This window comes from Mus musculus, chromosome 6 (genome assembly GCF_000001635.26).
Source record: "Mus musculus strain C57BL/6J chromosome 6, GRCm38.p6 C57BL/6J".
Lineage (NCBI taxonomy): Eukaryota > Metazoa > Chordata > Mammalia > Rodentia > Muridae > Mus > Mus musculus.
Window position 1 is genome coordinate 50,489,700 of NC_000072.6, and position 26,976 is coordinate 50,516,675.

At 44.6% G+C, this 26,976-nt stretch overlaps 2 long non-coding RNA genes across 2 annotated transcripts in view; one reads left to right on the forward strand and one right to left on the reverse strand.

The window, feature by feature from the left end:
• Positions 1-9,849: 9,849 nt before the first annotated feature.
• Positions 9,850-16,025, reverse strand: Gm40372. The gene is made up of 2 exons (XR_869062.1): positions 15,917-16,025; positions 9,850-10,025 (listed from the first exon to the last, which is right to left on the reverse strand). It is a non-coding gene; the product is annotated as a predicted gene, 40372 (long non-coding RNA).
• Gm31279 overlaps positions 13,996-26,976 on the forward strand; it is a 34,321-nt gene continuing 21,340 nt past the window's right edge. Inside the window, exon 1 of the long non-coding RNA XR_377652.4 lies at positions 13,996-14,228. This is a non-coding gene — a long non-coding RNA (predicted gene, 31279). The remainder of the gene's footprint in view (positions 14,229-26,976) is intronic.

Sequence of the window (26,976 nt, forward strand, 5' to 3'; positions counted from 1 at the left end):
GAAGCCTCCATCCTAGCTCATGCTACCTCTCCCTTCTCAAAGTCACTTCCCACCCTGGCTTCTCGGTGTCGCGCAGTGTGTTGCCTTTAATCTGTACTTTAGCACCCTGGAAGGGGACAGAGCGGGAGAAACAGGAGGAGGGGGAGGAGGGAGAGAAGGGAGAAGAGGAAGAGGAGGTAGAAGAGCAAGAGTGATGGAGCAAGATCTAGATGCTTTTGCCCAATAGCATACTGTAGTTAATAAATAGACACACACACACTAGATCTCCTACACATGAGATCTAGAAGTGGGTGTCTTGACATTGGGATTAGTTTGGAAAATCAAGGGAATGGTTTTTGTTTGTTTGTTTTGTTGTTTGTTGGTTTTGTTTGAGAAAGAAAATAACATTTATGGAGTATGGAATACTGTGTAATGTCCCACCTATGCTTTGCACTTAGCTAGGACATCACTGGTAAGAGGGATTTGCTGTGGCCTCTGTGTTAGACCTGAGGACTATGTATGCTCCTGCTTAGTGCCAGCTATAGTGGTGCACTATAATCCCAACACTTGAGAGGCAGAGGCAGAGGAAGGTGGATCTCAGTGAGTTTGAGGCCGGTATGGACAGTCAGAGCTCAGAGCTACATAGTGAGACCCTGTCTCTAAGATAGATAGATAGAGGATAGATAGATAGATAGATAGATAGATAGATAGATAGATAGATAGATAGATAGATGGATGCTCCTGTGTTGCGTTCAGCTCAGCGGCAACATAGTCTCTGGAAAATTGTTCTTCTAAATTCTCTCATCCCCAAAGGTCGTCTTCCACAGTCTGGATCTGGTTGCACCAGAGGTGTTCATGTGACATTAGCTGAGGTAATCATATATCCATGATGCTTTCCAGGTTAGCAATGTTAGCAACTGTACCCTGTCAGAGTCGGAGACTAGATCATCTTTGCCTGCTGATTCTCACAGCAGTGCAGTGGTGCTGAGTGTTCACACTGGCAGGAGAAGCTGGGAAGAAACCTACACCCTTGCAAATGACAAGATGCCTAGAGAAGGCTGGTGGGTGAAGCGCAAAGCAGGAGCAAGGCAGATTTGTGTGGGGTGGAAACAAAAGAGATGCTTGATCTGGGTGCTGTAGGGAAGATTTGGGGGCAGGTGGCATTTGAAGAATTTACTTGGGAGCATGCAGGGTAGCCCCTTACACTGCTTGTCCTCTGAATGCATGTTCATCTTTAGTCACCCTCCCATAATCCCTTTAATTATTTTTCCATCCTGGGAAACAGAACCTTGGTAGCAGGCAGTACTTCTGTTCTCTTGGTAGCACATGGTAAACCACAAATGGCAACTACTGTGTTCTGGGCCTAAGATTATTTTGGGGGTCTGTCCCAAAGAATTGTTCACTATTATTGGGCTCACTGTCTCCAGTCAGCCTGAGTTGGATTCTGGTTTGCTGTCCCCACAATAGTAGGACACTGTTGGGGATTGGTTCTAATGCTTTGAATTAATCCAGCCCCCAAAATTGGGAATCTGCATGTCCAAACACTGAAGGTCCTTGTTCCCAGTTGGAAGGAGGAGATTGCCGTTACAGGGAAGGAGAGAGACCAGACCTAAAGGCCAGCCGACATGTCAGAATCAGGGAAAGTGGCCACATGGGCCACCTCCCCAATTGTATTTGGGGTAGCAGAGATGAAATATGAAATATAGATTTTAGATGTTAACTCAGGAATACTGGAGGGGAGTTCTTGCTAACAGCAGGAGGATTAGAACTGCCCAGCCTTTGAACTAGTGAAGGCATATTAAAATTAACTGGTGTGTGTGTGTGTGTGTGTGTGTGTGTGTGTGTGTGTGTGTGTCTTTCATTCACAAATCCAGAGGACTCCTGGGCAGGTGCAGAGAGCATGAGACCTGTCTGGAGCAGAGTGGGTTAGATAAATTCAACACTACAGATCCTAATAGAGACTTGGTACATCCAAGTAGAGATGCTTTCAGGGGGTCAGGAAGGATGAGCCAAAGGAAGGGCAAAGAAAGAGGATACACTGCCACTGAAGTACTAGGTACTTCCCTGGCATCATTTGCAACCAGGCCTGTCAAACCTACCAGCTCTTCAGTGATGTCTTTCAGATTCTGCCCTCCATATAGCCGTGGTAGTGGTGACTCTGCTAAAGCACACTAAACTCACACTTTAGTGTGTTGTTGGTTTCGTGGATTCAAACATCTGGTTACCATGCCTGCGATCCCAGCACCTAGGAGGTGCAGGCAAGTGGGTCAGAAGTTCAAAGTCATCCTGAACTACAGGAGACTCTGTTTGATAAAGGTGTGCACACACGCACACACACACATACACACACACACACACAAATACACACACACACGCACACAAATATACACACACGCACACACACACACACACCACACGCACACACACACACACACACACCACACACACACACACACAGAGAGAGAGAGAGAGAGAGAGAGAGAGAGAGAGAGAGAGAGAGAGGGAGAGAGAAACCAAATGGAAAGAAAACCAATGTGCACACCCTGGGGTCATCACATCACAAAGTTACAGCACTATTGGAAATTTTAATTAAAATGAAATAATATTAAAACACACTTTCAGAATACCCTCCCACATTAACTTCTTCACTCTCAAGACACTTGATTTTGATCATTGAGAAACTCTTCTATGATTAAGTGGCTGAGCCTGGTCATTAAACTAGGGATGGGCAAGGCCAGAGCTCAACTCCACTCCCTGTCCATTTGTGGCTCTCCCCACTACTCTGCCTCCCTATTTCTACATCTGAGAAATGCCTTGGGTGCATAAATTACTTTCCATAATTATGTCCCATGGCTAAATACACAATGTCTTTAGGGATCACAGAACCAGAGAAATCTAAAGATAAATCAGTTCCCTAAAACAAAGAGCTGATTTTTTTTTCTGTTGTTATTTTGATAAATCACAACACAAAGCCAGACATTTGCTCAAGGTCAATGATGGTCTGGTTTCTTTTTTTGCCAGGCTCTGTCTGATGGGAAGGAAAGACACAGAGAGATTTATTGCCAGTCATCATGGAGCAGCCATGCCTAGAGTCTCCCCAGTCATCAGGTGCAGTCCACATCACTTAACTGTGTCAGCTTCATGAATGGCAAGGTCACTTTGTCCCCTGATTTGGTCCTACCAAATTCAAAACCCAGTTCCAGGGCTGTGCTGGCTGACTAGTGTACCCTCTAGCACCTCGTGCCTGGACGCTGTGGCACCCGTGACTGATGCCCACCATTTAGAAGCATGCTCCCAATTCCAGTCCTTCCTGCCCTCAGACCTGACAGGTGAAGGGAATCAGTGTTTGCTTGGACCCTCTCAGTGATTACGCACTCTTTTTTACCTGCCTGGGCATCTTCTGAAAGGAAGGGGTGGCTCTCCCTCCCACACACACACCTTACCTCTGTGCTTTGCTTACCAGTTTAAAAATCATGATGTGACTGGAGGGAGGGATGACCCAGTGTGCAGAGATCTGAAACCAGATGGAACAACCAAAGGAGAGGATCTGGCTCCCCCCAGAGCTGGAGGCAGAAGAACGTGTTGAAGGAGGAAGTCAGCAGGAGACAGTTCTCTAACTTTCACTGTGTAATGTGAAGATTCCCACCATGAAAATTCATCTTCATATCCTTTAGGGTCTAACCTCAAAATAGAAAAGCATTCTGAATATTCCTAACAGAGCTCAAAGCAGGCTTGTTGTCCCTGATAGAAGGAACACACTGAGCCCTGTCAAGAAGCCCCAAGCCCTGGCTCGGGATTTCCATGACAGGTAGTCCAGAGACAAGGTCACCTGACAGAAGCTGGGACATTGTTGGGCCTGTCTAGTGGGGATGGGACCACTGAGGAGAGGCTGGTGTTAGAGACAGATGTCCCTTCCTTTTCTCCAGGACTCTACCAATTCCTGTCATTGTGGACAAGCCAGGTTTAAAACTGGGAACACCAAGGCTTGAGAAACTTCAGCTGGGAGTTCGTACCCAGTCTTTAGAACTGGAGCAAAACTGGAGGAGGGCAAGTCATGTGGCCCAGGGAAGCAGCCAGAGTAAAACAATACATGTTTCAGTTAGGGAATGCTTGCAAACCTTACCTTAAGTCATAGATTCTTGTGCCTGATCATAAAGATTGAGTTTGGATTTGAGATGTGTGTAGCCATTAGAGGCTCTTCGCACTGGTAAACAAAACGGAAGACCCTTTGGAATAAAGCTGTTGATATTCAGTGTATTAGTAAGTTATCACACACTGTTTAAACTCAGTGAGACAGTCACTGGATTTGGGGTTGGCACTTCAGACCTAGCTATATTTGTATCCTCCAAGACCTCTTGTCCAGGAACCAGCTGCTCCATACCCACCCTGTGGAAAGGGGAAAGGGAAAGAGCCTGATAGGTCAAGAGTAAGCATGATGTCCTTAACAACAGAAGGAAAGCACGTTGGGAAAAAAAAACAACAACAACACACACACAAAAAAAAACAAAAACAAAAAAACCCCACTGTATTCTTGAACACAGCTGGAGGAAAAAAAAATCAATGCCAGCACCTTCCCAAAGCTAAAGACTAAACTACAGTCTATCCCATGGTATAAAGACATCAATGGTGGGAAGGGGTTCTTAGAAGTCTCACCCACAAACAGATGTTCTTCCTGGCACACTCTATGTGGAACAGAAGCGCCAACTGAACTGTTTTGGTTCCTAAATTTGCTTAGGCAGTATCTGCTGGATACTCTGTGTGTCTAGTGTGATGCTCTACTATATTTCTGGTACTCACCATTTTTTATTAATCACTGTTCAACTGCTGTGAAGAGACACCATGGCCAAGTCAACTCTTATGAAAGAGAGCATTTAATTGGGGGCTTGCCTGAAGTTTCAGAGGTTTAATCCATTACTATCAAGGCAGGGAGCATGGGGCACATGGCACCGGAACAATAGCTGAGAACCACATTGTGATCCATAGGTAGAGAGAGACTCTGGACTTGGCATGGATTTTGAAACCTCAAAGGCCACCCCACTCCCAGCCCCCATGACACACTTCCTCCAAAAACGCCACTCCTCTTAATTTTTAAAATCTTTTAAAATAGTGCCACTCCCTGGTGACTAAGCATTCAAATATATGAGCCTATGATGGCCATTCTTATTCAAACCACCACATTCCACTCCCTGGTCCCCAAAGGCTTATAGTGATATCATAATGCAAAAAAAAAAAATGCATTCCTTCAAACTTCAAAAGTTCCTATAGTCAGTTATCACAGTTTCTATACTGATTAAAAGGCCAAAGTTCAATGTAGTTTTAACCGTAAGCCCCTGAAAAATCAAAATAAAAAGGCAGATCACATGCTTCCATTATACAATGTCACAGGGTATATATTATCATTCCAAAGGGGAGGAAATACTGGACCAAAACAAGACCTAAAATCAGCAGGGTAAACTCTTGCATCTCCACGCCTGATGTCAAAGCACTCTTAGGCTCTCTAATTCCTTTCAGCTTTGATGACTGCAGCACACGTCTCTCTCTTGAGCTGGTTCCACAATCAGTCTACAGCTCTTGTCGGCAGCTATACCCCATGACTCTAGCATCTCCAACATCTTGGAATCTCCAACACAATCCAGGCTTCACCTAATGGGCTCTCTGGGCCTCTATGCAGAGACACTCCTGACATGCGCCTGGCCTCAGCAGCTTTCCTTGGCTGCAGAGGAAGATTCCACAACCCCTTTCTTATGTCCTTGAGTCAAAAGTCTGTGGCTAAAACTGAGAATTTCTCATGCTTGATAAGGCTGAAATTCACCACCACCATCACCACCCCCACAACCCACACAGGTGCCTTCAATTACAGGTACATCAGCTTTCTGTTGTTGTTGATTTCCTTTACTGCTTGTTTTAATTCCTTTTCATAAGTTGGAAGCTTAGCTAGCCCTGAGGTCACCATTCCTCGTAGTCCGTTTCATATCAGGCTTTTCTTTAAACCTCCATCTCTCTGAGCACTGGATTTAGCTCTCTTCCACTTCCTGGTGTTCCTTTTCTCCTTAAACTGTACATTTTGATTTTCTCCTTGACCCACTTGCTCTTTTACATTATAGATCAACATAGGAGTGATCACTAATAACCACATGACACACACAGTCAACACTTGGCTGTCTTGAAATTTCTGCCAATGCCATTAGTCCAAAACTCTTCAATTTTACTTCATACAGACTTTTTTAGACAAGAGCAGAAAATAGCCACAACCTTCACCAAAATATCAGAAGAATGGTTTCTAAGCCACCTACTAACAGTCTTCTGAAACTTCTGGAGCTGAATCCCCACAGTTCAAATGTTCTTCAACATCACTGTCTTCCATGCTCCTACTAGTATGGCCCATTAAACCCTGCTTAAAGTGTCCAACTGCTTTCCTAGTCCAAAGTCCCAAAGTCTTCTGTATTCCAACAAGCAGCATGGTTAGTCCTGTCATAATAATACACCAGTCCTCAGTACAAACTTTTCCCCATTCCTGGTACCAACTTCCCTCTTAGTCACTTTCCTATTATTGTAAAAAGACACCATGACCAAGGCAAATCTCATGAAAGATAGCGTTTAATTGGGGGCTTGCTTATAGTTTCAGAGGTTTTATACATTATCATCATGATGGAGGATATGGTAGCATGCAGGCAATTGCTGGAGCAGTAGCTGAGACTTATATCCTGATCCATAGGCATGGGTAGGTGGGTGGGGGAGTCATGAGCTTAAAATGGGCTTCTGAGACCTCAAGCTCACTCCTTCCCCAAGTGACACACTTCTTTTAACAAGGCCATATATTTTAATCCTTCTAATCCCTTCAAATAGTGCCACTTCCTGGTGACTAAGCATTCAAATATGTGAGCCTACAAGGACAATTTTTTATTAGATATTTTCTTTATTTACATTTCAAATGCTATCCCAAAAGTCCCCTATACCCTCCCCCTGCCCTGCTCCCCTACCCACTCACTCCCACTTCTTGGCCCTGGCATTCCCCTGTACTAGGGCATATAAAGTTTGCAATACCAAGGGGCCTCTCTTCCCAGTGATGGCCAACTAGGCCATCTTCTGCTACATATGCAGCTAGAGACACGAGCTCTGGGGGTACTGGTTAGTTCATATTGTTGTTCCACCTATAGGGTTGCAGACCCCTTCAGCTATACAAGGGTAATTCTTATTCAAACCACAGTATCATTTTATTTTTGCTTGCTGAGTACTGTATAATGTAAATTCAGCCTTTTAAAACTGAAAACATGATTATGGTGAAGCCTTCCTCCATGGAGCAAAAGCTATAATAGAATAAGTAAAAATTGATGGTGTACATATGATAAGAAAAAGAAACCTCCTAGATAGTTGGAAATAAAGAATGAAGTTGATGAGGCCACAGAGAAGAGGTTATGTAGAACTTCCCTATAGGGACGATCAAGTCACATTAAAACATCAAGAGGACACTTCAAGAGACCAACAAAGGACCATCTAATTTTTATTTTGGCAAGAAAAGCCTAAATATATAAAATCTATGAATTACAAATATCATAAATGTTAGAGGGCAAAGCCCTAAACAGGACAGCTACAGCCCCTCCAAAGGTTCAGAAAATGGGGTAGGGTGAGAAGGGAAGACTGGAGAGTTCTGTGAAACTCTTGACTTCTGGACATCACATGACTATTGCACTCAGGAACTCACAACACCCAAATAAGAAGATGTGCCCCCAACATTCTATCCTGAATGTGGGAGACCCTATGAGGCTTTACCTCTCCTTCAGGAGCTGTTGGTAGTGAATGGTTGTTGGGGAAGGAGGAGTCACTTTCTTCAGTGATGTAGTTACTGGAGACCAAAAAGATGTGAAAGTGGGAAATACACTTCCTGGGGGAAAATGGTTTAGTGGGAGTGGAGGTGGATGAGAGAGGATAAGGGGTTGAAAACAACCAAAGTACTTTGTCTGCATTGTAAAATTATGAGGAAAAAAACCCAGTAGAGATTAAGAAAGAAGAAATAGAGGGCAAAGCAAAGGGTTTTAGAATAAGTCCACATCTGAAATTGAGTTCCTTTAGATAAAATAAAATTCGTTATATATCCTTGCTCTTCTCCTTGGATTTCATAGTGGTATTTTATGACTATGGAATTTTATGATTCCTTGATTTCTTCCTTTTCCCAGGATTCTGGGATGCCGGCCTGTTCTGTTAGAGCAGTTTCCCATCTGCCAGTCATGTGCTGATGACATGAGCATGGTTAGGGTTAAGAGCACACAGAACATTAATTGCTGTCCAGCCGGGCAATTGAATTTCCATCAATCACTAGTGAACTCTGTTGGTAGGAGGAAAGTCAACCTCATCTGCCAAGAAAGAGGAAACATAGTATCTGTGCCCTTGGTCCCAGCAGCCTCTTGTTCAGCTTCAAACCAGACGAACTCAACTCAACACCTCAAGTTCTTTGAGCCACACTGAGCCTATGAACTATAAGCCGTGCATTTTCAAACTGCTCAGCAGTAAATGAGGTTAGACTTGGCTTAGTGCAAGGTGCACTCAGCAGACTCATTTTACTATGAGGTATCTGTGGGATAACTGGGCTCTTTATTAATGCTAATAGTGGTACTGCTGTGCCCCAGACTTCCTGGCACCAAAGAATGAGCAGTGAGCATGTCCTTGGAAGCCTGCTGAGTGGGCCCTGAAAACTTAGTCTTGAGTCTGTTTTTTCCCTTCCAAGTGATTCTACTAGCCATTTAATATTTGTAACAAATTCTTCCTGTTCCAACTGGCTTGAAGATTTCTCAGCTTCAGCTGTCAACTGGACATAGAATCATTTCAGCGAGTCACAATTGAAGGATTGCCCAGTTCCCATTGGCCTATGGCCATGTATGTGAGAGACCATCTTGACTGATGATTGATGTAGGAAGGCCCAACCTTATGTGGGCAGCACCATCTCTAGGCAGCTGAACATGAGCCACATAAGATATCTGGCTGGGCATGAGCCAGTCAGTGAGCTTGGCAAGCAAGCACTTTACGACTGAGCCCTCTCCCCAGCCTCTGATCAATTTCCACCTCCAAAACTGTGAGCTAAATAAACCACTGGTAAATATTATTTGAGGGTTTCTACCCCACCTTAGATCATTTAGTTCCCAAATAAATGACACAAAAGTCTTTAGAATTATAAGCTTAAAAGCACTAGAGCTGGGCAGATATCAACCCTCCAAGCTATTTTGTCTACTTCACTGTCAAAAATCCCAAGATATCACTTGCCATGTTCCATCTGGGCTGCTCCTATCCCAACAAGCCAGTCTTCGTGGCCATGTGCTCATGATCCACCTACCCCATGGTGACTTCTTCTTCCTCCTCTCCTTCCTCTCATGGTCCTTGCCTGAGACCCCCCCCCCCACCTCTCTTCTTCCCAGCTACAAGTTGTAAGAATCTTTACTACTCAATCAGGAATAACTTGAGGGGCAAGTTTTACACAACAAAAGCTGGAGCTCATCTTGGAGCAACCAAATCTTGGAATTCAGTATTTAGCATTTGAATACATAGCAGCACCACACCAACCCACCACAAACCACTTTTCTCCATAAGTACCCAGCCTCTAGGATTTTGTTATAGCATAGAACAGAGGAATGCGGTATGCAGTATGCCTGTTGGCACATTCTGGTTACCTCATTCTGTCACTTATTTCCAGCTTCCACTCATGTCAGACGTCCAGTGTAAGCCATTGTATCGATGTCCTAGGAAACAAAGCTCACCTTTCCTTTAGTCATTAGCCATCCAGAAAAAAGGGAGAATACGGGTAGATTTTCTGCAACTACTTTTAGGGGGTGTCTTAGTTACCACTCTATTGCCGTGATGAAACACAATAACAAAGGCAACTTCTTTTCAAGGAAGGCATTTAATTGGGTGATGCATACAGTTCCAGAGAGTTAACTGATACCATCAAGGTGGGGAGGGTGGTGGCAGGCAGGCAGGCAGGCAGGCAGGCAGGCAGGCAGGCAGGCAGGCAGGCATGGCATGGCACTGGAACTGTAGCTGAGAGTTTACATCCCAATCTGCAGACAAAAAGCAAAGAGAATGACTGGGCCCGGTAAAGGCTTTTAAAACAAACTTTAAGCCTCCTCCAAAAAGACACACCTCCTAACCCTTCCCAGACAGTTCAATTATCTGTGAAGCAAGCATTTAAACATATGGAGCCTATGGGGCCATTCTCATTCAAGCCACCACGCTTCCTGCTCCCTCCCCCACATCCAGTATTCACTTATTCTTTACCATCCGCCTTCTTCCCTCCCTTCCTCCATTACTCTGCCGGATTTCTCAAGATCCATTTACTCCTGCATGTATCAAATATTTTCTGATGCTTAATTTTGTTGTTGTTGTTGTATTTGGGGTTTTTTCCGGGTTTTTTGTTTGTTTGTTTGTTTGTTTTATTTTTTTCGAGACAAGGTTTCTCTGTGTAGCCCTGGCTGTTCTAGAACTCACTCTGGAGACCAGGCTGGCTGCGAACTCAGAAATCCTCCTGCTTCTGCCTCCCAAGTGCTGGGATTAAAGGCGTGTGCCACCACTGACTGGCTTATCTGGTGCTTATTATGTGCCAGCAAGGATCTAAGTGCTTTATACAAATATTGCCTCAGTTGACTTGGTCCTCAGGACAGCCCTAACAATCTGAGTGTTATTTTCAACCATGGTTTGCAGGTGAGAGAGAAGCTGGCTAACTTGTCTAAGGTCAAACCTTACACCCACCCATCCCTGTCCTTGGAGGGATGTTCCATCCATTGATCACTCGGTTTGTTGCTTCTATTCCCTAACTACCCCCTCTGCCTTCCCCCTCCTCGTCCCCTCCACCCTCCATCTCCCCTTCCCCTTTCCTTTCCCACTCACACTTTGTTTCACTCCATTTTGCTTGGTGCAGGATCTCTTACTGGCTACAGCCACTCGTGGTTTGGAAAGCCTTCCAGCTAGTCATACCCATTTTAACTCCTCTTTCCTGTTCTTCCATGTCTCACAGCTGTTTCCCAGGCCTAGATGGGGTGATCTTTCTCCAGCAGTGTTGAGAAATGTCTAGCATGCCTGGCTTCAGGCTACTACATGGCAATAGAGACTCTCAGCCACTGTGAAGAACAGAAATGCCTGAGATATTTTCAATGTCTCAGTTGAGACATCTGTTAGAAACACATATGCACATATGTTATCTCTCTTAAACTTTCTTAAAGCCCATCAGTGGGTTTATTTATTGATCCTTTCTCATGCCAGGCAGCAGAGAGGTGGTAGAGAGTAGGGCAAGGCATCCCCTGTCCTCCTGAAGTGAGAGATCTAGAGTGGATGGGGGGAAACTGAACTACCATTCTTAGCCTTTTTCAAGGTCGCTCATGGCAAGTATGAACAAGATGACACACAGGTCCTAAGACTTCATATGATCCCTGAAAGATGAGCAGCAGTGGGAGGGAGGATTCAGGTTCTGGTCAGAAAGAACAAATCAGCACAGTTCTAGAGAGGAGGGCAGGCTCTGTCCTGCAGATGCAAGAAAGAGTAAGGCTGGGCACCATGGTGAGGATGAGACAGAGGCTGAGGTGGCCAGAGGCCATGCATGGTCTGAGGTGTGTGCCAACCACAGTGATAGCCCCATGCATGGCCTGAGGGGTGTGCCAATCATAGTGATTACCCTATGCATGGTTTGAGGGGTGTGCCAACCACAGTGATAGCCCCATGCATGGTTTGAGGGGTGTGCCAACCACAGTGATAGCCCCATGCATGGTCTGAGGGGTGTGCCAATCATAATGAGTGCCATTCCAAGACAGTGAAAGGGGGTTGATTTAAAAATGGGAATTGCCATGGAATAACTAAAATGCTCTTAAGTACCCCCAGTTAAGTGAGCAGCCACCACCCCAGTCTGGATACGGCACCCACTACTGCTCAGAACGTTCCCGCCTGCTCCTCTGCAGAGCATACCCAGTCCTTGGCAACTGAGCTCTGCTTTCTCTTTTGTTGTAGAGCGGATGCACCTGCAGTGGATCCCCAAGGGTTTAGAGGGGAGAATGGATGAAGGGAGCAAGGCCAGATGGGAGCGATCCATTCGCAGGCTGTTGTAGCACGCTAGACTCTGCATTGTGGCGATGGCTGCAGGCATGAGAGGAAGAGTAGCTGTGGAGGACTGAAGAACCTCAGCATGGTCTCCAGGGCCCTGTACCCATTAGCCAAGCCCACCGTTATCCATACATCCCCACTGCAGAGAACTGCTCCTTTTCATAGGCTCACCAAGGTTCTCCATGTACACAGCTTTGTTCTGTTCTGCTATTGTCCTGAAAGATGCCCTTCCCCCTGCCAGGACACTGTAGTTCTTCATGGCCCAGTATAAAAGGCTTTTCTTCTGGAGAATGCATCCCGACTCTGCCTTGTACCTGGTAGGTCATTCCTTTCTCTATCATTTTTGTATTGAAATTTGTAGTTTTTTTTTACTCACTCCCTAATATAGATTGGAAGTTTCTTAATGGTAAGGGCCACATCAACACCAGGTTTAGGTGGCCTGTCACATATTAGATGCTCAATAAATACTTGCTAAGCAGACCCTTACCTCCGTCTCTATCTCTGTCCTTCCCTCCCCCCCTCCTTCTCCTCCCTCTTCCATCTCCTCTTCCTTTCCTTCTTCAAGCTCTTGTGAAGTCATGGAAATAAATGTTTGCTGGTAAGCATACAGTTGCAGGTAAGTTGATGATTATTTTCTGTGGGCCTGAGTACCAGAGGTCTTCTACAGAGATCTCTGGTCAGACCTGGTGTGAGGGTCCCGGTGAAGGGAAACCAGTGTGGGCAGGGAGGGGAAGTCGCTTCCCCACTTCCTTGCCGCTCTGCACTGAGTCGGGTAGGGCTGGGCCAATGAGAAGCGACTAGCCAGGTAGGAGTGCAGCAGGGCATCAGGTGGCACTTCCACTTCGGGAGAGCAGATCTCTTCCCAAGTGTTGCAGCTCTTGGGACAAAAGTCTCAGACAACGGAGTAGTTCTTGCACCCCAGTCCTTCCGGGATAGGATTCTTACATACAGTTTTGGGATGGGCAAGGGTCTGACAACAGGTACTTCTCATTGGTTATAGTTTCTTAGGGATCATTTTATTGCTCTGTTCATTTAGCAGAAGAATTGTTGTAAGCTTTCCCTTAGGGCCCACGACCTACTCAGTTTCAGGGTCTTGAATTCTTTAACAGCAGGTATGGGCTCCATCTAATAGAGCAGGTGGTTAGTTACTTCTGTAACATTTGTGCCACTATTACACCAGTGCGTGTATGTCTCTTAGGCAGGTTGCAATTGTAGCGTAGGGTTCATAGCTGAAGATACCACACGCTTATGCCATTATGAAATTGAGGTGGTCCTCAGCTAGAAACTTCATCCCACCTGACTAGTGTTCACAGTGCAGTCACTTTCTGAAAGTTAACGAAGCGTTTCCTTTTGCTGATCTCTCTTCCACTTTGGCCTCTTTTTTTTAACCCGGATCTCACCCTTGTTTTCTCAGAACCGCCAGGCTGAGTAAGTAACAGGGAGATACAGGGGAGTGGGTGTTAGCACATGCATGTCTCAGCAAGTGCTACTGCAGGGGTTAGTCACTTCTTTTGTTTAATCATTAAAGTGTCCTTTAAACCACAAATGAGCTGGAGGCTGATTTATTTCCAGTGTGAAGAAATCCTCTGGTATCTTATATGTCAGATCTTTTGGTTCTAGTGGGGTGAGTTGCACAAAAACTTGCACCAAAAAAAAAAAAAACCTAAAACAAAACAAAGGCAAAAACAAAAAAACCCTAAAACTTCCTGCACCCATTCCTTTGAAGTCAGTGCCTCCTGTTTTCTGCTTCAATTTTCTTTAAGATAGTCTTTCTCAATAGCCCAAACAAACCTTGAACTCTCCTTCCTCCCCATCCTGAGTGGAGGGATTACAAGTGTATATCACCATCCCCAGCTGTTTAATTGCTTTTTAAAATTGTCAGATATGCACTGTTGACACATTATTTACCAAAAAGTGATAACAATAAAAGGTCAAAGAAACTAGTTACGGAAACTTATCCTTGGTGTTCAAAGACTTTGAAAAACCTGCACTTTTTGTGTACCAAATGTTTTCCCAACTGCTGGGAAGAGAGACTGCTAAGACTATTAGCATGCCCCAACTGAATGATGAGACAGAAAGTGGGCAGAGGGAACCGTAATAACGAAGGTGGATAACAGTCTCTGGGGGGAATCTTCCGGAAGGCTTATGTTGCAGCTAGACGCCATCATCAGCAAGTAAGTGGATGGAACGTTTTTTTCAAAGGAGGAAACAGCAGCCTGCTGCACAGAGCTTAGTGTCTGCGGAGCTCAGTGCCTGCGGAGCTCTCTTGGGTCTGTGCACACTCCAGCTAGCAGCTGAGCACCTGGATTCAGTCTGAGCTTTCCTGCTTAGAATTTATATAAACTTGAGCATAATTCCTGGCTTTGTTTTTATTATCCGAAAGGAAAGAACCAGGCCTAAATTTAGATTTCTGCAAAGGGGCTTTTGTACTAATGAAACAGCTCATAAAATGGCTGGCATTACGTGCCCTCCAACAAGGGAGAAATCTGATGGCAATTCTTTCTTTTTAAGTGATTTATTTATTTTTACTCTATGTGCATTGGTGTTTTGCCTGCATGTGTGTCTGTGTGAGGCGTTTGTATCCCATTGAACTGGTGTTATAGATGGTTGTGAGTTGCCAAGTGGCTCTAGGAATTAAACCCAGGTCCTCTGGAAGAGCCTTAATTGCTGAGCCAGTCCTTACTAGACATGAGGACATGAAGCTGGCAAGGGTCAAGGAAAGCTGTGCAAGCCTGTTAGGGAACCCCCAAATGTTTCAGTCCATGAGTATGAAGGCAGATCTACACCTGGACACCAAGTGGGGTGTAAGTGGACAGGAATATAGGTGAGACCAGAGCGGGGAGGAGAGGATTACACTTAAAATAGTTAACAAAAAATGAAGAAGACTGAAGCCAGGCACTGGGGGTGGGGGGGGGGGAATGACACAGAGAAGACATAGAATAAACCTGGAAGATTTGAAATATTAATATAATATATAACATTTATCATAAAATAGATTTTCAGATCTGAGATGTACTGAAGGGGTCAGTTTCATGAGGCTTGGTGACTAATAGGAGTCACAAAGGATAGGCAAGTGTCGGGGACTGCACCCAAGGCCTGGCTTGATACAGAAGTTGCAAACCCACAGCTTGTCCTAGAGGTTGGGTGGGCAGCGCTGTTTGTTTGTGAATGTAGAGATAAGCAACGGACTCACTGTTGGACTCAGTGGCTTTAAGGTAGCAGAGCCTCTGAGGAGGGAAGGAGCTAGATAAAGGAGTGGGCGTACAGGGACAAAAGCCCAAGGGGAAATTTTCATCTGTTCGTTTATTTACTACATTCACTTATTGTTTTGCAGAGGGAAATATGGTTTTTACAATTTCCAACCATCTGTCTTTTGCTGGGAGTGGGAGGCAGAACCAGCTTCGGCTGGGCCTGAGGAAGGAGGGAGGGAGACTTCGGAACCCGAGCTGATCGTGGTGGGGGAGAAGGAGCGAGAGAAAGAGAGAGGAAGAGGTTAAAGGTCCGTCCATTGAGAAAAATTAAATAGAATTATGGAATGTGCAGGAAATGAATGGAACTGAACAATACTACATCTAGTGAGGTGACCAAGGCTTGGGAAAACAAACCCTTCATGTTCCCTCTCAGATGTAGATAGTTCCTGCAGCTGTTGGGTTATTACAAGTGGAACATGTATTTCTGATGCGTGATGATGCCACTGATATCCATATGCAAGATACCAAGTTAATTCTAAACAGAGATAGACAGCTTCTTGCTATCCCACAGCCTTTTGATAATTTACCTACTGTCTTAGACTTCCCATTGCTGTGATTAAAACACGACAGTTAAAAGCAACTTCAGAAGGAAAGGGTTTATTTTAACTCACAAGTTGTAGTCTGTCATCCAGGGAAGCCAGGGGGGAACTCAAGCAGGCCAGGAACCTGGAGGCAGGAGGTGGTGCAGAGATCATGAGCGGGTACTGCTTACTGGCTTGTTCTCCCATGCTCGCTCAGCTTGCTTTCTTATAGAACCCAGAGATGGCCCCACCCACAGTGGGCTGGGCTTTCCCCCATCAATCATTTATTTAAAAAATGTACCACAAATTTTCCCATAGACCAATCATGAGCTAACATTTTCTCAGGTAAGGTTCTTCCCTCTTCCCAAATGACGCTAGTGTGTGTCAAATTGACGTGTGTGTGTGTGTGTGTGTGTGTTATATGTGGCAGCACACACTACACTTACCATGCTATATTGATTTCCTTGTTCATGTTAATTACCTCATAATTCTGAAAAACAAAATTCAAGAGTAGGAACTCAGTACTACCTTACTTCCTGTCCTTCATGCCGGGCTGCTCATTCGTAGTAGGTGAGGACATTATTTATTATTCCATGAATAAATGGTTTAAAGGGGAAAGGAAACCACCAGGACACATACATTGGCTGTAATTGTGTTCCAACAAGCAAGTATTTTGGCAAACCGTCAGAGCTCTTGGAGATAATTCATTAAAAACTCAATATGCTATTGATTTTTCCCAATGAAGTTGTGTTCATCAAGTTTTTTTTTTTCTTTTTAGCTCTAGGGCAGTGCCTGTTGGTATAGGGTTCTAATTCAAGCTAGAGTGAGGACTGAGGCAGGAGGATCCAAAGTCCAGGTCTATCTGGGTAGCAGAGTAAAGGTAAGACCTGGGTCATTTAGTGAGACCCCACCTCAAGATATAATGCAAAAGGAGGGTGGAGCATAACTAGTCTATTGACCATGGGTTCAATACCCAGTACCGCTTCAAATAAGGAGCAGTCATTGGTTAAGAAGTAAAGTTCAAGAAAGACAAAGCAATCCAGTAGCAGAAGATCAGAGCAGCACGACCTCTGGTGGGGCTGTTGTCAATGCTATCTAGAAACAAATGCAGTCCTCTAGAAGAGTCATAAAAAACCTATACCTCCAAATATTAACATCTTATAAAATTACAATTCCATTGTAAAGCTCAACATACTTACACAGTTTCCATGCTTGATAACTAAATTATGCATCGTATTTGAATTCCACTTGTTAATGAATGTCGTCTTTTCCATCCCAAGATCAAGTCACAGGATTCACATTGCATTTTAGATGTCTTGTATCCTTACATAGGATGTCTTTTCCTATCTGTGTCAGTTTTCTACACCATGTGGGCTTGGGGATTGAACTCACGTGTCAGGCTGGGCGTTAAGTACTTTCACTACCCAAGCTGTGTCACCATCCTTTATGACCTTGACAGTTTGAAAGACTAGTGGCCAGGGCTTCTGTGGACTGTCCTGCTTAGTCTCATCTGATGTTTAATGTGATTAGGTTGGGGTTGTACATTTTGGGAATACATAGTATGGGGTGGTGTTGCCCTTCTTTGTATACCCTATCAGGGGTCTTATGACAGGCGCTGTTAAACTCAGTTCCTCAGGAAGGCATCTGCTGGAGTTCTTCATCATCAATCTAATCTCCAAAATTTTGATGCTATGCTTGTAGACTGACTATTTTCAAACATTTACTGACCTTGGCTCCAGTTAGTATGTTCTACCTATAACTTGCTTACAGCTTTTCCCTATCTTTTTCTTTTTTTAGCCAGTTTTTAAAAATAATTACTGCAAGGAAAATGACAGAAATCATCTGTTCAATAGTTACTTTTATACTGGCTACATATTAAACTCACAGTATCTTGGATATTCAGTTAAATAAAATACATTTTTAATCCCAGCAGTTGGGGGGCAGAGGCAGGCAGATCTCTGAGTCTGAAACCAGTCTGGTCTTCAGAGTGAGTTCCTGGATAGCCAGGGCTACACCGAGAAACCCTGTCTAAAAAAATGCAGAACTGACAAAGGCAGAAAGTAAAACATTCGGTGCTCTCAGCCTCTCTGCTTCCTGTTTTGTTTGGTTTTTAATTATGCATTTGCATGGCTGTATGTGCATGGGACTGTAGGTATTCCCAGACGCCAGAAGAGGGTGTTAGAGTTACAGTTATGGTCCCTGACATGAGTGGTGGAAACCAAATCTGAGTCCTCTAGAGTAGTATGTGCTCTTAAAGGCTGAGCCACTTCTCCAGGGCTACCCCACTCCCCGTTTTACATATTCTTTTTAATTTCTTTCCTTCTTTCCTTCTTTCCTTTCTTTCTTTCTTTCTTTCTTTCTTTCTTTCTTTCTTTCTTTCTTTCCTTCCTTCCTTCCTTCCTCCTTCCCTCCCTCCCTCCCTCCCTCCCTCCCTCCCTCCCTCCCTCCCTCCTTTCTTCTTCTTCTTCTTCTTCTTCTTCTTCTTCTTCTTCTTCTTCTTCTTCTTCTTCTTCTTCTTCTTCTTCTTTTTCTTGAAACAGGGCTTCTCTGTATAGGCCTGGCTGTCCCAGAACTCACTCTGTAGACCAGGCTAGCCTCGAACTCAGAAATCTGCCTGCCTCTGGCTCCCGACCACTGGGGTTAAAGGCATGCGCCACCACGCCCGGCTTTTAATTTCTTTTAATCTTCAAAAAGATGATATGGTGTGTGTGTGTGTGTGTGTCTGTTTGTCTGTCTGTCTGTCTGTCTGTCTGTGTGTGGTGTGGTGTGTTTGTGTGTATGTGCATGTTTGCAAGTGCCTGTAGAAACCAAAAGAAGAAAACAGATACCCTGGATCAGGAATACAGGTGGGTGTAAATAGCCTCACATGAATGCAAAGTAACTGAACCTGGGTCCTCCTCAAGAGTGAGCCATCTCTCCAGCTCCCCATGAAGAGATTTTGATCTTCACATCTGAAACTCACAGTTCCCTCTACCCCGTAGCGCTGGCAATGACTGTAAACCTGAGGGCGTTTAATACTTTGAATAAGTGTAGGCCTGCAATGTAAGCTTTTCCTTGTCCCCCACAGACTGATACAATGATGAGGCCCTGGGCAGACAGACAGCAACTCCTACAGTCTGGGCTTCCCAAAACCCAGAACAATAACCCAACAAACCTCTGCTCATCATAAAATCTTAAAAATTGAATCACACTTGACTTACCTTCTTGCTTCTGGCTTATTACAATGAACACATGCAGTGCCCTCCAGGTCCACCCTGCTGAAGTGTGTGCCAGAGTGCCCTCCAGTTTAAAGGCAGAACAGCGGTCCAGAATACAAACACACCCTATTTATTTATTTATTCCTCCTCCAGTCAGTAGGCATTTGGGTTGCTTCTCCCTCTGCCTGCTGTGACTAGGGCTGCTGTGAACATGCTTGCTTGTGCATTCTTGAGACCCTGATTTCAGTATTCGCCTAGAGCTAGGGCTGCAGAGCATGCAGTTGACTTGTTGGGGGGCTGCCACCCTGTTTTCCAGAACTGGTGACTGCCCATGTCCCCTTGTTTTCCAGAGTTTACTGGCAATCAAGTCCCAGGAGCTTTGTTGCTTTCTAGCTGTGCCTCTCTGGCAGGGTGACACCTGTGGCTTTCCAAAAGAGCTTTTCCTTTGCAAATGTTGCCTGTTTGTTATGGTTGTGTGTTTCATCTGGGACCCTGCATCTTTCTCTCTCCTTTTTATCACCTGGCCTCGGGCATGTGCAAGTCCATTGTCTGCATGCTTTTTCTAGAAGTTCAGCAGACCCAGCCTGGCCAGCATGCCTCTGAGAGCCTGCTCCCACATCCCCAGCTAGAACTTGGTTGCCACCCCCTTCCTCTGAATAGTCATTCCAATACTGTAGCAACCAGCACAGCCCATTCTAACAGCTACTTAATGGTGTATTGAAAAAGGACAAAATGTTCACTTTAGATTGGTTCCAGACACCATTAGGGAGAGAACTGTTTTTATGTCCTCTTTTACGAGCCTTTTTTCATACTCTAAAGGTAGGCTGCATACACAACATCAGAGGCATTGGGAATATATATATTATATATATATAATCTTTCCATTGGACTGTGTGTTCTCTGACTGCTGGAACTATGGCTCTTCTCCCTTGGTACCCAGTGGGTATATGGTAGTGTTTCAGTGCCACTGGGAAAGAACTTACTCTGAGTGAGCTAACACAGCTCTGACATTCTGATCTGATCATAGTGGATGTCAGTCAGTGGCATCAAAGAGAGAATATCACCATCACCATCATCAACAACATCATCACCATCATCACCATCACCATCACCATCACCATCACCATCACCACCATCACCATCACCATCACCATCACCATCATCATCCGCGGCAGCAGAAACAGATTGGGAAAAAGTTCTTTAAAAATAAGATGCTCTAAGAACTATTTGGAAATTAACCCCATGTTATCTTAGTGATAGAACCCTACTTAAGTGAGAAATATATCATCTCTGCTGTAGAAACCCGGCAGGTCTGAGGCAGCAGTAGGAGGGAACAGCTGGTGGTTTGTGCTGTGTTCTCTGTGCTGGGCTGACTGGGGTGGAAGGCTTCCAAGGCTTTGAGAAATGGCCACTGGTGTGTTTCAGATTGGAAAGCTATTACTTAGAGGAGGGAAAGATTAGACGTTGACCATTATCGTTCCTGTATCAGTCTATCATCTATCTATCTGTCTGTCTGTCTGTCTGTCTGTCTGTCTATCTATCTATCCATCGACCTATCTATCTATTTTCTACTTATCGGATGTGCCTGGTCAGTCTCAGGAGGAGATTTGTGAATTATACATGTCTGTGGCACATATGGAAAACAACACATACACTATATAACTAACTATGTGACTACAAAGTTGACAAACTTGAAAATCCAAGCTGGCTACTTTATCCCGTCACCAGAACACAGCCTAATGTGTGAGGAGAGGACCGAGGAGGCATGTTTGAGGGTCCATTACTCACAGTACCTCATAGTGTCACTGTGTCCTTACGGAGGCTGTGTCTTGAGCATCCACCCCTCCCCTAGGCAATGCACGTTAGGGATGCAGTCGCTGGTGCAGGAGTGCAGTGGAGCTAATGAGTGGGGAGGTCAGGCCTGAGGGCTTCGCTTTCATGAGCGAATGACTGTAACGGTTACAGCAGTGACCCAGTCATCCTCAGAGTAGATTCCTTAGGGGAGAGTTTGAGGCCCTTCTTCTGCCCTGCCCCTCCAGCCATGGATAGCACAGCAAGGAGGCACACAGTAGATGCTAGACTCTCAGACCCAGACCTCTAAAACCGTGAGACAGCAAACTCCCATTCATTACAGACTGTCCATGCCTGCCATTGTTTCAGAAATTGAAATGGCCTAAGACACGGCTCAGATATCCAACCCCAGGAGTCTGATCTGATCAATGGGCCTTATTTCACTTTGGCATCAAATGCTTGGAGGGAATCTACATTTTAATTTCCCATAGGTTTGAGAATGCAGTGTTAGGAGTGTATCCGTGCACTTCCGTGTGCTTGATGGAGAACAATAAAGTATGTGGTTGCTGCTGGTTAGCTTATTTCTCTCACCCCTACAACTCTGAACTGGTCTCTGCCACAGAACAGAATGTTAAAAAAAAAAAAAAAAAAAAGGATGGCCACCATATGGCAGTAGCATTTGGAGGAGAATTAAGATTCTCAAGAAATTTTTGTTTTTGTTTTTGTTGGCCCCAAAGGCTCTGGCCTATTTATTTATTATATATAAGTACACTGTAGCTGTCTTCAGACACACCAGAAGAGGACATGAGATCTCATTACAGATGGCTGTGAGCCACCACGTGATTGCTGGGATTTAAACTCATGACCTCTGGAACAGCAGTCAGTGCTCTTAACCTCTGGGCAATCTCTCCAGCCCCTATTCTCAAGAATGTTAAAGTGCAAGATGAAGGAGCCATAGAACACTTACCTTCTTGTTCCATGGGGATGTTCCCAGAAGGAAACCATTCTCTGCTTGTTCTAGAACTAACCAGAAAACTTCAGAGGACAATCCTGATAAGGTCCTAAAGGCCATGGGTTTACTCTAGTGAGGCATCCTAATTGCCATTCCTCAGTGGTTGCCCTGGATAAGATATCTACCTTGTTAGGGATCCAAGAGAGGACTTAAGTTTTAGAGACAGACCTACATTACCAAATCCTACTGTGGTGGTTTGAATATACTTGGCCCTGAGAGTGGCACTATTAGGAAGTGTAGCCTTGTTGGAGTAGGTGTAGCCTTGTTGGAGGAAATGTGTCACTGTGTGTCTTAGTCAGGGTTTTACTGCTGTGAACAGACACCATGACCAAGGCAAATCTTATAAAAACAACATTTAATTAGGGCTGGCTTACAAGTTCAGAGGTTCAGTCCATTATCATCAAGGTGGGAGCATGGCAGTATCCAGGCAGGCATGGCACAGGCAGAGCTGAGAGTTCTACGTCTTCATCCAAAGGCTGCTAGTGGAAGACTGACTTCCAGGCAACTGGGGTGAGAGTCTTAAGCCCACACCCACAGTGACACATCTATTCCAACCAGGTCACACATCCAGATGGTGCCACTCCGTGGTCCAAGAATATACAAACCATCACATTCCACTCCCTGGCCCTCATAGACTTGTTCAAAAACATGAGTCTATGAGGGCCATACTTAAACATAGCATAATGCAAATGTATTTAGTCCAACTTTCAAAGTCCTCATAGTCTATAGCAGTCTCAACAATGTTAAAAGTCCAAAGTTCAAGGTCTCTTCTGAGATTCATCCAACTAATTAACTGTAGTCCCCAAAGCAAGGCAGGAAACCAGCTGGGCAAACTTCAAACTCTGCATCTCCATGGCTGATGTCAAAGTGGTCTTCAGATCTCCATTCCTTTTTCATCTTTGTTGACTGCAACAAACTGCTTTCTCCTGGGCTGGTTCCACTCCCTGTTAGCAGCTTTCCTCAGCATGTATCCCATGGCTCTGGCATCTTTAACATCTTTGAGTCTCCAAGGCAATTTCAATGTTACAGCTTCTTGTTTCAGTGTCTGGGATTCCACTTGATCTTTTAGGCTACTCCTAAGGGCTGGCATCACTTCTCCAGCTCTGCCCTCTGTAGCACTCTAAGCTCAGGTCGATCCACTCCACTACGGCTGCTGCTCTTGGTGATCATACCATGGTACTGAAATCTCCAATACCCTGGGGTGTTCCACTTCAACTAGGTTTCACCAATAGCCTCTCATGGGCTCTCTTCATGGTGCCAAGCCTCAAATCCTTTGCATGACCCCTTCAGTCCTAGGCTATCAACTACAGCTGAGGCTATACTTTCTCCAATGACCTTCCATGACCGCTCACAATGCCAAGCCTCAGCTGTTCTTCATTACACCTTCATGCCTTCAAAACCAGTACCACCTGGGTGATTCTTACACATTACTAAGTTCAGCTGCAGTGTGAGGTTCAACCTTGGCTGTCTCTGGAACACAGCTTCTTTGTGCTCCCAGAAAACACTTCCCAGAAGATTTCACCTCAGTAATGCTGGTCTCTTCATAATCACAGCTAATTTCTTAGCTCCAGCTAACCAGCATCAATTGTCCCAGTAGTTCCTTCCATTCTTAACTCTAGAGCCAGAGCCACATGGCTGAAGCTGCCGAGTTCTGCTGCTGGCAGGAATTAGAACATGACCCACTTGTACTATTACATTGTCACTGGCTTTCTGTTTTCCAAATCCTTCACTGCCTAAGCTTGGCTATCCTGGGTCTTGCTCTGTAGATTGGCTTTGAACGAAGAGATCATCATGCCTGTCTTCTGGGATTAAAGGTGTGTACCACCATGCCTAGATCTAAATTTAGCTGGGTAGGATCTTGCCCAAGGTCCCACTCCCTTAATCTGTTATCTCCTAGAACACAGGATTTTGCTCCATTTCACTTCCTGGTACCCATTTAATACTCGAGCCATATATTTTATATTTTTCCTTTCTAAGCTTGCTATGCTTGTTCAAACTTCTTTTCATAAGACTTAACCAGAGAACAAAGACTCTGCTGAGCTTTTTTGAAATTTCCTTTATCAGTGCAATTAATCTGAGTCTCTTCACTTTAGCCTCAGACAGACTTTTCAGGCAAGGGCAAAAAGTAGCCACATTCTTCACCAAAATACCACAAAAACAGTCTTCATGCCACATTCTGAAAGTCTTCTCCTTTGAAATCTCTTGGGCCAGGTCAACACAGTTCAAATTACTCCCAGCAACAAAGTCTTCCATATTCCTACGAGGATGACCCATTAAGCCCCATGTAAAGCATTCCACTGCTTTCCAAATCCAAAGTCCAAAAATCCACATTCTTTCAACTAAAAGCATGGTCAGGCCTATCACAGCAATACCCCAGTCCCTGGTACCAACTCTGTCTTAGTCAGGGTTTTACTGCTGTGAACAGACACCATGACCAAGGCAAGTCTTATAAAAACAATATTTAATTGGGGCTGGCTTACAGGTTCAGAGGTTCAGTCCATTATCATCAAGGTGGGAGCATGGAAACATCCAGGCTGTCATGGCACAGGCAGAGCTGAGAGTTCTACGTCTTCATCCAAAGGCTGCTAGTGGAAGACTGACTTCCAGGCAACTGGGGTGAGAGTCTTAAGCCCACACCCACAGTGACACACCTATTCCAACCAGGCCACACATCCAGATGGTGCCACTCCCTGGTTCAAGAATATACAAACCATCACACTGTGTATGTGAGGGAAGAGGGGGTAGGCTTGGAGACCTTCCTCCTAGCTACTTGAGAGATCGAATCTTCTCCTGTTTGCCTTCAGAACAAGATGTAGAACCCTCAGCTCCTCCAGCACCATGTCTGCCTACATACTGCCTTGATGATTATGGACTAAACCTCTAAACCTGTAAGCCAGCCCCAATTAAATGTTGTCCTTTATAAGAGTAGCGTTGGTCATGGTGTCTCTCTTTACAGCAATGGGAACCCTAACTAAGACAACAACAGACAATGAAATAAATAAACTCAAGCATCTCTGTGTTGAGAAACTGAGCTTTCAGGAGTCAGACAGTGTTCTGCGCCACTGGAAGCAACTGGATGATTTATGGCAGAGAAGCGTCTCTCTGTATAAATGTATATATGTGTAGATTAGGTTATTTGGATTATAAAAGACTTTATAACTATATATGTGCTGCATGTATACACACGCACTTAAGAGGGTATTACTGTGTCCCAGATGGGAGCTGCCTTAGGGTAAGAGAAACAGAGAAGTCAGAATGGTATGATTCAGAGAAGCATTTGAAAGCACTGTTGGTGTGGTATCTTGACCAAACATAGAAGAAGGGAAAGGCATAGCTTGCTTCCTGGGCTTGGGTTATCAGTGAAAAGGTATCAGTGCTGAGTGGTGTGAGGAGCCTGGACAGGCTGCCTTTGGCTTGTTTCTTTATTTCTTCAGATTTGTAAATCATTTTGATACCCTCATTTGTCAGTCACCAGAGATGCATATATCAAAGCACAAGGTGGGGACATGGAGAAACGAGAGCTCTCCTAAGTTGCTGAGGCAGTGTCAAAGCAGGGCTGCTTTGAAAACCTTGTCAGCAGTTTCTTGTAAAATTAAATACAAATCGACATATTATCCAGATACCCAAGAGAACTGAAATATATCTACATGAAAAGATCCACATTAAAATGGTCCTACTAGCCTTACTCTTAAAAACTAAATTGGAAATGATCCAAATGCTTGTCAATGGGTAGATTTTACATGATTTATCCAATCAAATACCACTCAGTAATAAAAAGAAATGAGTTTTGAAAAGAGAGGCGAATGACTGGGAGATATAAGATGTATGAGACGAGAAAGATAGATCAAGAGATCTCTGGGTCCCGGAGAAACAGGTGGGCACATTGCTGCTGCCTTGTGAGTCTCTCTCTGTGCTCCCACTCAGTTCTTCAATCCACATTTTTAAAGCACTGCACATGGCTATTGCAGTTTTAGGTCCTGGCAATTGAGCTGTGGGGAAACAGCACAGTGGCCTTTGCCATCTTCTGGGATCTGTTTTCCCAGACAGTCTATGGTACCCACTCCATCTCCATCAGGCTTGGGTGATCGTTTCCAATCTAGCCTGGTAAACCAAAGATCAGTCACCTTGCACACAGGATATTCGCAAAGAGACCACAGGGAGCAATAGTACTCTATGTTGCCTCTGTTCGCCAAAGACACGCCCCCTCCAGTTATCTCCTGCACTCTGACCACCATGGCCATTTGTTTTCTGCTCAATGAATAGTGCTGGCATTTCCTTGTCTGTAAAATGGTCCTTCGAAAACTGTTCTTCTCTCCCAAACCTTAGTAAAAACAACCCACTTTATATATGTATCACTGTTTGTTAGATAAAACGTCCTTCATATATATGACCAGATCTCATTTCGTCTCTAAACAACCCCAGAAAAGTAGACAGTACAGAATATGGTGTGCTGTGTCATTGTGTGAATGGTTTGTCTGGGGTCACAGGCAGCATCCCCTTCCCCACATGCTAAGGCCTCATGAATATGCAAGTAATACAAACAGGTGCGGCCCACACTAGTATCCCTCTAAGTTGTGCTCCTAAAAACATGGACAAAGAGCCAAGTTTCTCATAAGAAAATGTATTCTCTGAGAAACCTGTTACTCCCTGGGGACCAGTGTAGATTGAATTGGATTAGAATCAAGGAGTGTTGGAAAAGCAACATCGTATCAAGTAGAAGCTTCTGGAGTTATTTGATTCACCACTTCAGACGGCAGCTAATGGAATTTTACAGTAAGAAGGGAACTCTGAGATCATCTAATTCCGTTCATTGGTTTTGCAGCTGAGGACCCAGGGAGGTGAAGGGATGTCACTATATCAGGGTAGGGACTGAGAGCTGAGGGAAGCCGCTGGTGTCCTGCCTGCCTCTCTCTCCCATTCCACTCACTGTGTGAAGGCTCTAATTTGATGCCCACAGTTTAAAGAACCCCAGTGTGGCTTTTCTTCCTGATTTCAACTCCTACTCCTCTTTTCCAAACTGGGGAAGTAAATTACACAAAGGGATTCAAGCAAAAATATTTGATGAACTTCCATATCTATCTGTATCAAGGTAAAGAGACTTTGCACTACTCTAGAAAGTTCTCTATGACTCCACTACAGTCACTCCCCCT